Genomic DNA, 12,628 nt, shown 5'->3' with positions numbered 1-12,628 from the left:
CTTGGGTTGTGAATCCAACCATACTCTAGCTCTGTCTCTTACAGCAAAAGGGAAAAGCATGAGTCTGTAGACTTCAGGATCAACCCCATTCGTCTTACAGTCTCACAGATCTGCAAGAACTCAGTTAAAACTGATAAGGATCTTCAGATGGAAGTCCATAAAACTTGCAGTTTTGTTGCATTAAGGCAACTAGCTGAGGTTCAGCTCAAAGTTATTGGCTCCAATGGCAGGAATGGAGATGCTTCTTCCATCAAACTTGGACGTTGGCTTTGTGAAGTCACCAAGCATTCTCCTTGCATTATTATTATTTTCGGCTGCCATCTCCTTCTCTTGTTCGAAAATTTCTGAAAGGTTGTTTCTGGATTGTGTAATTTAGCTTCTCTTAATTTTCTCTTCAGAGTCCTTTCAGGTTCTGGATCAATTTCAACAAGAGTGCCTTTATCCTTGTTCCTGCTCATATGAAAGAAAAGAAAACAAGAAAAGAAAGAGGAATCCTCTATGTCACAGTATGAGATTCCTTTTTGTTAGTAGAAAAAGAAGGGTAGAAGAATGAAAGGGAGATTCGGATTTTTGGATGAAGAGAGGTGAAGAGAAGTGTTAGTAATTAAATAATTAAATAGAAAGAAAAGAGAAGGATATTTCGAAAATAATTTTTGAAAAGGGTTAGTGATTTTCGAAAATTAGAGATAAAATGTAATTAAAATTAAAACATGAAACAATTAGTTAATTAAAAAGAATTTTTGAAAAAGGGATGAGATATTTTCGAAAATTAGAGAGGGAAAAGTAGTTAGGTGGTTTTGAAAAAGATAAGAACAAACAAGAGTTAGTTAGTTGATTGAAAAAGATTTGAAATCAAAATTGAAAAAGATAAAAAGATATAAGTTAGATAAGATTTTTAAATTGAAATTTTGACTTGACTTGTAAGAAACAACTATTTTGAAAATTTTTGACCAAGTCACCCAAAATTTCGAAAATTTGGAGGAATAAGGAAAAGATATTTTTTGATTTTTGAATTTTTAATTATGAGAGAGAAACAACAAAATACTCAATGCATGAAATTTTTAAATCAAAACAATGATGCATACAAGAATGCTATGATGTCAAGATGAACACCAAGAACACTTTGAAGATGATGAACATCAAAATATTAATCTGCTATAAAATTCAAATTCATCATTCTCTTTTTCAATTAAGAACATTTGTTTATTTAAGAAAGGTGATGGATTCATAGGACATTCATAACTTTAAGGCTAGACACTAAGACACTAATGATCATAAGACATAAACATGGACAAACATAAAGCATAAATTTTCGAAAAAAATAGGAAAATAAAGAATAAGGAGATTAAAGAACGGGTCCACCTTAGTGATGGCGGCTTGTCCTTCCTCTTGAAGGCCTTATGGAGTGTTTGAGCTCCTCAATGTCTCTTCCTTGTCTTTGTTGCTCCTCTCTCATGATTCTTTGATCTTCTCTAATTTCATGGAGGAGAATGGAGTGTTCTTGATGCTCCACTCTTAGTTGTCCCATGTTGGAACTCAACTCTCCAAGGAAGGTGTTAATTTGCTCCCAATAGTCTTGTGGAGGAAAGTGCATCCCTTGAGGCATCTCAGGGATCTCATGATGAGAGGGTCTCTTGTTTGCTCCATCCTTTTCTTAGTGATGGGCTTGTCCTCATCAATGGGGATGTCTCCCTCTATGTCAACTCCAACTGAATAACAGAGGTGACAAATGAGATGAGGAAAGGCTAACCTTGCTAAGGTAGAGGACTTGTCCGCCACCTTATAGAGTTCTTGGGCTATAACCTCATGAACTTCTACTTCTTCTCCAATCATGATGCTATGGATCATGATGGCCCGGTCTAGAGTAACTTCGGACCGGTTGCTAGTGGGAATGATTGAGCGTGGATAAACTCCAATCATCCTCTAGCCACGGGCTTGAGGTCATGCCTTCTCAATTGAACCGGCTTCCCTCTTGAATCTCTCTTCCATTGGACGCCCTCTTCAAATGTCAGTGAGGACTTGGTCCAACCTTTGATCAAAGTTGACCCTTCTTGTGTAAGGATTCATCTCCTTGCATCATGGGCAAGTTGATGCCAACCTCACATTTTCCGGACTAAATCTAAGTATTTCCCCCGAACCATTGTAAGTCAATTCTTTGGGTCCGGTTCACACTTTGATCATGGTTCTTGGTGATCCATGCATTGGCATAGAACTCTTGAACCATTAAGATTCCGACTTGTTGAATGGGGTTGGTAAGAACTTCCCAACCTCTTCTTCGGATCTCATGTCGGATCTCCGGATATTCACTCTTTTTGAGTGAAAAAGGGACCTCGGGGATCACCTTCTTCAAGGCCACAACTTCATAGAAGTGGTCTTGATGCACCCTTGAGATGATCTTTCCATCTCCCATGACTCGGAGGTGGAAGCTTTGCCTTTCCTTTCCTCTTTCTAGAGGTTTCTCCGGCCTTGGATGCCATAAATGGTTATGGAAAAACAAAAAGCAATACTTTTACCACACCAAACTTAAAAGGTTTGCTCGTCCTCGAGCAAAAGAAGAAAGAAGAGAGTAGAAGAAGAAGAAATGAGGAAGAAGGGGATGGCGTTGTGTTCGGCCAAAGAGGGGGAGAAGTGGTGTTTAGGTTGTGTGAAAATGAAGGGGTGAAGAAGGGTTTATATAGGAGAGGAGGGGCTTATGGTTCGGTCATGTATGGGTGGGTTTGGGAGGGAAAGTGGTTTGAATTTGAAGGGTGAGGTAGGTGGGGTTTTATGAAGGATGGATGTGAGTGGTGAAGAGAAAGATGGGATTTGATAGGTGGGGTTGGTGGGGATCCTGTGGGGTCCACAGATCCTGAGGTGTCAAGGAAAAGTCATCCCTGCACCAAATGGCATGCAAAATTGCGTTTTTAGCCAATTCTGGCGTTAAACGCCGGGCTGGTGCCCATTTCTGGCGTTTAACGCCAGGTTCTTGCCCTTTCCTGGCGTTTAACGCCAGTCTGGTGCCCCTTTCTGGCGTTAAACGCCCAGAATGGTGCCAGACTGGGCGTTAAACGCCCACCTGCTAGCCTTACTGGCGTTTAAACGCCAGTAGGTTCTTCCTCCAGAGTGTGCTGTTTTTCTTCTTGTTTTTCATTCTGTTTTTGCTTTTTCAATTGATTTTGTGACTTCTTATGATCATCAACCTACAAAAAACATAAAATAACAAAAGAAAATAGATAAAATATGACATTGGGTTGCCTCCCAACAAGCGCTTCTTTAATGTCAGTAGCTTGACAGAGGGCTCTCATGGAGCCTCACAGATACTCAGAGCAATGTTGGAACCTCCCAACACCAAACTTAGAGTTTGAATGTGGTGGTTCAACACCAAACTTAGAGTTTGACTGTGGGGGCTCTGTTTGACTCTGATTTGAGAGAAGCTCTTCATGCTTCCTCTCCATGGTGACAGAGGGGTATCCTTGAGCCTTAAACACAAAGGATTCTTCATTCACTTGAATGATCAGTTCACCTCCATCAACATCAATCACAGCCTTTGCTGTGGCTAGGAAGGGTCTGCCAAGGATGATAGATTCATCCATGCGTTTCCCAGTCTCTAGGACTATGAAATCAGTAGGGATGTAATGGTCTTCAACTTTTACCAGAACATCCTCTACAAGTCCATAAGCTTGTTTTCTTGAGTTGTCTGCCATCTCTAGTGAGGATTCTTGCAGCTTGTACCTCAAAGATCCCTAGCTTCTCCATTACAGAGAGAGAGGCATGAGGTTTACACTTGACCCTAAGTCACACAGAGCCTTCTTGAAGGTTATGGTGCCTATGGTACAAGGTATTGAGAACTTCCCAGGGTCTTGTCTCTTTTGAGGTAATTTTTGCCTAGACAAGTCATCCAATTCTTTGGTGAGCAAAGGAGGTTCGTTCTCCCAAGTCTCATTTCCAAATAACTTGTCATTTAGCTTCATGATTGCTCCAAGGTATTTAGCAACTTGCTCTTCAGTGACATACTCATCCTCTTCAGAGGAGGAATACTCATCAGAGCTCATGAAAGGCAGAAGTAAGTCTAATGGAATCTCTATGGTCTCATTTTGAGCCTCAGATTCCCATGGTTCCTCATTGGGGAACTCAGTGGAGGCTAGTGCACGCCCATTGAGGTCTTCCTCAGTGGCGTTCACTTCCTCTCCTTCCTCTCCAAATTCGGCCATGTTGATAGCCTTGCACTCTCCTTTTGGATTTTCTTCTGTATTGCTTGGGAGAGTACTAGGAGGGAGTTCAGTAACTTTCTTACTCAGCTGTCCCACTTGTGCCTCCAAATTCCTAATGGAGGATCTTGTTTCAGTCATGAAACTTTGAGTGGTTTTGATTAGATCAGAGACCATGGTTGCTAAGTCAGAGGTGTTCTGCTTAGAACTCTCTGTCTGTTGCTGAGAAGATGATGGAAAAGGCTTGCCATTGCTAAACCTGTTTCTTCCACCATTATTGTTATTGAAACCTTGTTGAGGTCTCTCTTGATTCTTCCATGAGAAATTTGGATGATTTCTCCATGAAGAATTATAGGTGTTTCCATAGGTTCTCCTAGTAATTCACCTCTTCCATTGAAGGGTTCTCAGGATCATAAGCTTCTTCTTCAGATGAAGCATCCTTAGTACTGCTTGGTGCATTTTGCATTCCAGACAGACTTTGAGAAATCAAATTGACTTGTTGAGTCAATATCTTGTTCTGAGCCAGAATGGCATTCAGAGTATCAATCTCAAGAACTCCTTTCTTCTAACTTGTCCCATTGTTCACAGGATTCCTTTCAGAAGTGTACATGAATTGGTTATTTGCAACCATTTCAATTAGCTCTTGAGCTTCTGTAGGCGTCTTCTTCAGATGAAGATCCTCCAGCAGAGCTATCCAAAGACATCTTGGATAGTTCAGACAGACCATCATAGAAAATACCTATGATGCTCCATTCAGAAAGCATGTCAGAAGGACATTTTCTGATCAATTGTTTGTATCTTTCCCAAGCTTCATAGAGGGATTCTCCATCCTTCTGTCTGAAGGTTTGGACTTCCACTCTAAGCTTACTCAATTTTTGAGGTGGAAAGAACTTTGCCAAGAAGGCATTGACTAGCTTTTCCCATGAGTCCAGGCTTTCTTTAGGTTGTGAGTCCAACCATGTCCTAGCTCTGTCTCTTACAGCAAAAGGGAATAGCATAAGTCTGTAGACCTTAGGGTCAACCCCATTAGTCTTGACAGTGTCACAAATTTGCAAGAATTCAGCTAAGAACTGATGAGGATCTTCCAATGGAAGTCCATGGAACTTGCAATTTTGTTACATTAGAGAAACTAATTGAGGCTTAAGCTCAAAGTTGTTTGCTCCAATGGCAGGGATAGAGATGCTTCTCCCATAGAAGTCGGGAGTAGGTGCAGTAAAGTCACCCAGCACCTTCCTTGCATTGTTTGCATTGTTGTTGTTTTCGGCTGCCATGTCTTCTTCTTCTTTGAAGATTTCTGTTAGGTCCTCTACAGAGAGTTGTGCCTTAGCTTCTCTTAGCTTTCGCTTCAAGGTCCTTTCAGGTTCAGGGTCAGCTTCAACAAGAATGCCTTTGTCTTTGCTCCTGCTCATATGAAAGAGAAGAGAACAAGAAAATATAGAATCCTCTATGTCACAGTATAGAGATTCCTTGAGGTGTCAGAGAAGAAGAAAAATAGAAGGAAGAAGGAGAAGAATTCGAACTTAATCAGATAGAGTTCGAATTGTGCATTGAGAAAGAGTGGTACTCCATAAATAGAAGGATGTGAAAAGAGAGAAGAAATTTCAAAAATTAAGTGAAAGATTTGAAAACATTTTGAAAAACTTTAATTGATTTTCGAAAACTAAGAGTGGGAAAGAAATCAAGTGATTTTTGAAAAAGATTTTGAAATTAGAAATCAAAAGATATGATTAAAAACTGTTTTGAAAAAGATGTGATTAAAAAGATATGATAAAAAAATTATGCTTTTAAAAAGATATGATTGAAAAGATATGATTTGAAAACAATTTAAAAAAAAAAGATTTGATTTTAAAAATTAATGACTTGGCTAACAAGAAAAGATATGATTCAGACATTAAACCTTTCTCAACAGAAAAGGCAACATACTTGAAATGTTGAATCAAATCATTAATTGATAGCAAGTATCTTTGAAAAAGGAAAGAAATTGATTTTGAAAACATTTGATTGAAAAGATATGATTTGATTTTGAAAAACTTTGAAAACTTGAAAAAAAATTGATTTTGAAAACAAAATCCTCCCCCTTGTGCCATCCTGGCGTTAAACGCCCAGAATGGTGCACATTCTGGCGTTTAACGCCCAATGCACTACCTTTTTGGGCGTTAAACGCCCAACCAGGCACCCTGGCTGGCGTTTAAACGCTAGTCTGTCCTTCTTCACTGGGCGTTTTGAACGCCCAGCTTTTTCTGTGTAATTTCTCTGCTGCATGTTTTGAATCTTCAGTTCCCTGTACTATTGACTTGAAAATAGAACCAAGATCAAATAAACAATGCATGCAAGACACCAAACTTAAAATTGGACACTAAACTCAAACAAGAAACATAAAATCTTTTTTGGTTTTTATGTTTTTGTAATTTTTTTGTGCTTTTTCGAAAATTATATGAAAATAGAAAATAAAGGTTTCAGAATTCTCAATTTGAATTCCAGGAATCATTGCAATGCTAGTCTAAGACTCCGGTCCAGGAATTAGACATGGCTTCACAGCCAGCCAAACTTTCAAAGAAAGCTTCGGTCCAAAACACTAGACATGGCAAATGCCAGCCAAGCCTTAGCAGATCATTGCTCCAATAGCAAGATTGATAGAAATCAACAAGCTCTTGTGATGATCAGTTGAAACCTCGGTCCAATAAGATTAGACATGGCTTCACAGCCAGCCAGACTTCAACAGATCATCATGAAACTCTAGAACTCATTCTTAAGAACTCTGAAAAAAAAATACCTAATCTAAGCAACAAGATGAACCGTCAGTTGTCCATACACGAAACAATCCCCGGCAATGGCGCCAAAAACTTGGTGGGCGAAATTGTGATCATCAATGGCGCCATCAACATGGTACGCTCATTGCAATCTCAATTCTCTATCACAACTCCGCACAACTAACCAGCAAGTGCACTGGGTCGTCCAAGTAATAAACCTTACGCGAGTAAGGGTCGATCCCACGGAGATTGTTGGTATGAAGCAAGCTATGGTCACCTTGTAAATCTTAGTCAGGCAGACTCAAATGGGTATAGATGATGAACAAAACATAAAGATAAAGATAGAGATACTTATGTATATCATTGGTGAGAGCTTCAGATAAGCGTATGAAGATGTTATCCCTTCCGTCTCTCTGCTTTCCTACTGTCTTCATCCAATCCTTCTTACTCCTTTCCATGGTAAGCTTATGCAAGGGTTTCACCGTTGTCAGTGGCTACCTCCCATCCTCTCATTGGAAATGTTCAACGCACCCTGTCACGGCACGGCTATCCATCTGTCGGTTCTCAATCAGGCCGGAATAGAATCCAGTGATTCTTTTGCGTCTGTCACTAACGCCCCGCCTTCGGGAGTTTGAAGCACGTCACAGTCATTCAATCATTGAATCCTACTCAGAATACCACAGACAAGGTTAGACCTTCCGGATTCTCTTGAATGCCGCCATCAGTTCTTGCCTATACCACGAAGACTCTGATCTCACGGAATGGCTGGCTCGTTTGTCAGGCGAGCGCTCGGTTGTCAGGCGATCAACCATGCATCGTGTATCAGGAATCCAAGAGATATTCACTCAATCTAAGGTAGAACGGAGGTGGTTGTCAGTCACACGTTCATATGTGAGAATGATGATGAGTGTCACGGATCATCACATTCATCAAGTTGAAGAACAAGTGATATCTTGGAACAAGAACAAGCGGAATTGAATAGAAGAACAATAGTAATTGCATTAATACTCGAGGTACAGCAGAGCTCCACACCTTAATCTATGGTGTGTAGAAACTCCACCGTTGAAAATACATAAGAACAAGGTCTAGGCATGGCCGAATGGCCAGCCTCCCAAAGTGATCAAAAGATCTAAAGATCAAAAGATTCCAAAGATCAGAAGATGAAAATACAATAGTAAAAGGTCCTACTTATAGAGAACTAGTAGCCTAGGGTGTACAGAGATGAGTAAATGACATAAAAATCCACTTCCGGGCCCACTTGGTGTGTGCTTGGGCTGAGCATTGAAGCATTTTCGTGTAGAGACTCTTCTTGGAGTTAAACGCCAGCTTTTATGCCAGTTTGGGCGTTTAACTCCCATTTAGGTGCCAGTTCCGGCGTTTAACGCTGGGAATTCTGAAGGTGACTTTGAACGCCAGTTTGGGCCATCAAATCTTGGGAAAAGTATGGACTATCATATATTGCTGGAAAGCCCAGGATGTCTACTTTCCAACGCCGTTGAGAGCGCGCCAATTGGGCTTCTGTAGCTCCAGCAAATCCACTTCGAGTGCAGGGAGGTCAGAATCCAACAGCATCTGCAGTCCTTTTCAGTCTCTGGATCAGATTTTTGCTCAGGTCCCTCAATTTCAGCCAGAAAATACCTGAAATCACAGAAAAACACACAAACTCATAGTAAAGTCCAGAAAAGTGAATTTTAACTAAAAACTAATAAAAATATACTAAAAACTAACTAGATCATACTAAAAACATACTAAAAATAATGCCAAAAAGCGTACAAATTATCCGCTCATCATCCACACATAGCCAAGAGCCATAATAATGATTCTATACAATAACAAAGAGTACTACATTGATGTGATCACAATTTCGTCCACCATTACTTCTCCTGAGCTTCAAACACCACCAGGTCCTAATCCTTTGGTCGTTGAAAGAGTTAACACAATCCTCGTCTGTCTCAATCGCCCCTTGGAGGACATCACTCATGATGCAGAGCTAAAAATCCAACTTATAGATGTCCTGACTTTCCTGAACCAGAAGATTTCGACTGATATAAAACCTGGTTAATTAATAAATAATTAACTAATAAATTAATAAAGAGCCAAGAAAAGTAAAAAATTAAATTTTATAATTGAAAAAAGTAAAAATATTTAGAATACGAATTAAAACACTAATTTTCAAGATTTTTTGTCCAAAGTTGGACCAACGAACTAAAAAGATTAAACCGGATCCATGTTGGGCCCAAACCCAATTATATAATACTCACCCCTTTAGGAATTCAGCCTTCTTCCCCTTTCTATTTTATTCCACGCAAAAGATAAGAGGAAGAGAGCAAAAACCTAAAACACTATTCCTTTCCAAATTTCAATTGATCATAACTCTCAATCCATAACTCCGATTGACGAGCCATTTATGGTCACACGTTTGTCTCGGAATTTTTTTTAAATCTATCTAAACAAAGTGTTAAGAAACACAAAATTTCTCACCTAGTTCTCCATTCCATTCATTTTCGTGATTTTGGTTCATGGGTATTGAAGAATTTTGTATTTTTGATGGTCTAGGTGTAATCTAACTTAGGGTAATTATTGGGTTTTGCCCCAATCATTAGTAGATAAGATAAGAAACCACTAAACTGTTGTTAATTATTGAATTAGTAAATCCTAGTATTGATTATGATGAAATTGTATGAAATTAGATTGAATACATGTGAATTGAAGTCAAATCGATGAATTAGAGTGCTTGGAATAAAGTTTTGGTGGCTGGAACTTGTTAGTTTGATTTGGAGACTTGGAGGCTTGTGAAGAAAGGGTTTTGGTGGTATTTTGAGCTTGGAAGAAATCGGCCAAGGTATGATTTTGGTTTCTTGTAGATAGTATATAATATTGTGTGAAACTTAGGCTAGTTATCTGTAAGAAAGGTTGAATTGTATGAATTATTGATTGTTATCGAGAATTGAGAGTGTATGTTGATTGAGGGTGAAATGAGTTGTATGATGGAGCCTTAATATGATGCTATGTGAATAATAATTATTGATGTGATAATGATTGATAATAATTGTTGGAATTAGTGGAATTATGAGTGGATATTTTTTAATATATTGAAGGATTTAGGTGTTGGAAAAATTGTGAAGTGATTGAAGAGTATGTGACAATGTGTAGAGGTAATTGGTATTAAATTGGGTGTGGTTTATTTGGTTAAGAAGGTGTATTTTGGAAACTTGAGGAATTTTGTTAAAAACCTATTTTTAACCAATTTTAATGGACTATAACTTGGTTTTCGGATCTCTAAATTTAATGAAACTTGTTTTAAATTAAAATTGGATCTGTGAAATTTATAACATTTGAAGAATGGATAAAAATGGATTATTAACAAAGGAGTTATGCGCATTTGAAGTTTGGTATGAAAAATTGAATTCTGCAGCAAAACATCTTTTTAGGAAAATTGATATGCGTACGGAGGTGTTACGAGATGCGAGTATTGGGCTCTGCTCAATACTCTCGTGTACGCGGACATGGACACACGTATGCCGCACTGTAAATGTTGAATTCTCGCGTACGCAGATAGATGCATGCGAACGTGGCACTGACATTCTTTAAATCTTGCGTACGCGACAATGCCACGCGACGTGGGGAACCTCTTCTGACCAACATGCTCGCGAACGCCGGTGGGATGCGTACGCATGACCACCTTGTTTTGCAAAAATTGTATTTTTTTAGTTTTTAACTATTCCTTTAGTGGCATGCGTACACATAACCTCGCTGACCGTGTTGGATGATTCTTGGAAGCAAAGATCTACATTTTGAGGATTTCATATTATGTATTTAGTTTATGTCTGTGTGTATGTACATTCTCCACTTTTGTATAAAACTTGTATTGTTTCTCCTAGAGGTTGACTTCGGAGAATCAGGATCTGTATTTTGTCTTTTGGTATGTTTTGGGTTATATATATATATATATATATATATATATATATATATATATATATAAGCCACCCTTTACCTCGCAGGTCGAGACTAGAGCTTGATATATATTTTCTTTGGAACTCTTTATCCATATATATTATGTCTCTTATATTTTACTATTATCTATGCTGTTAGGAGATTAGGGAGGGCCACCCGCACTTATTTTTGGATAACTGAATTTTGGGGACAAAATTCCTAATTAGGTGGGTGTTCATACACTGGGTCGAGCTGTCCGACCCGGGATGTTCTACAGACAAAGCGACCGACCTCTTCAGGTCAGGACAAACCTGACCTCTTCTCAAAAAGCTCGGCCAAGTCACAGAAAAGCCCAAACAAAGGGCCCAAATAGAGGAACACGTCCCAAATCCAAGGGCAGCCCAAGCCCATAGAGATAAAGGTGGTTCCCTTAAAAGATGACCTCACTTAAAGATAAGATAAAAGATAAGATAAGATAAACTAACTTATCTTATCCGCAAGAGGCCACATCTCACCATTATAAATACGCTGGAGCACCCAGGTATAACTCATACTCTGATTCTACTCAATACCTGCTTAATACCCTTGCTAACTTAAGCATCGGAATCCCCTGCAGGTACCCCCACCCTCCGGGGACGAAGGATCAGCACCACCACCAAGTCCAACAAGTCGGACACACCAGCTCCGACCGCTGTACACCTGCCGGACACGTCGGCTCCGACCAACACAGAAGATCTCGTCCGAGATCGACCTACAGTTTCAAGTAACCCTCGGAACATTGGCGCCATTGCCGGGGAACCTGGAAGTCATCCCATTAACATGGCGGATGACCATGACAACGACCACGATTCAGGTTTGGAAGACAGAACGCCGCATAAAAACGCGGACACAATACTCAAAGATACTCCAGAAACCAACGGAGACAAAAATTCATCAAATCCAGGAATAATAGAAGCACTTCAAAATCGATTGGAGCAACTTGAGAAAGAAGCCCAACATCGACGTGAAAAAGAAGAAGATCTACGCCAGAAGATAAGGCGGCACCGAGAATTAGAAGATAAGCTTATAAAACTCAAAGCTGATCTCAAAACTAAAGCTACTTGACCATCCACAGAGGATAGCTCTCAGAAAGATCAAGATCCATTCACCAGAGAAATTATGAAGACCAAAATTCCAAAAGATTTCAAACTTCCGGATATGACTCTATATGACGGTACCTCGGACCCCAACCATCATCTCAGCAACTTCAGAAGTAGAATGTACCTCACTGATGCCTCAGATGCAGTTCGCTGCAAAGCCTTTCCAACAACTCTCACCAAGACAGCCATTAAATGGTTTGACAACCTACCTCCAAAATCCATCTCGAGTTTTGATGACCTGGCCAAAAAGTTCCTGGCCCGATTCTCCATACAAAAGGACAAAGCCAAACACACACCTAGCCTACTAGGGATCAAGCAAGGAGATCGGGAGAGCCTTCACAACTACATAGAAAGATTCAACAAAACATGCATATACATACAAAGTCTACCAACAGAAGCTGCCATTATGGGCCTCATAAATGGCCTGCGAGAAGGACCATTTAGCCAATCTATATCAAAGAGATACCTGACATCCTTAGACGAAGTACAAGAACGGGCGCATAAATACATCAACATGGAGGAAAATTCTCGACTTGGCGAAGCCTCAAGGTTCGGTTCTGCCTACCGAGATAAAGAATCCAAGAAAAAGGAAGATCGCTCTGGAGAGAAAATCAAAAAA

At 39.6% G+C, this 12,628-nt stretch overlaps 1 non-coding gene across 1 annotated transcript; it reads left to right on the top strand.

Annotated features, from left to right (window-relative positions):
• Positions 1 to 4,945: 4,945 nt before the first annotated feature.
• On the top strand, positions 4,946 to 5,053 carry LOC130972679 (small nucleolar RNA R71). The gene has a single exon (XR_009083843.1). It is a non-coding gene; the product is annotated as a small nucleolar RNA R71 (small nucleolar RNA).
• Positions 5,054 to 12,628: the final 7,575 nt, after the last annotated feature.

Source organism: Arachis stenosperma, chromosome 3 (assembly GCF_014773155.1).
Source record: "Arachis stenosperma cultivar V10309 chromosome 3, arast.V10309.gnm1.PFL2, whole genome shotgun sequence".
NCBI classification, from domain to species: Eukaryota; Viridiplantae; Streptophyta; class Magnoliopsida; order Fabales; family Fabaceae; genus Arachis; species Arachis stenosperma.
Note: the sequence above shows the minus strand (reverse complement) of the source record. Positions and strands in the feature narration are given on the sequence as shown.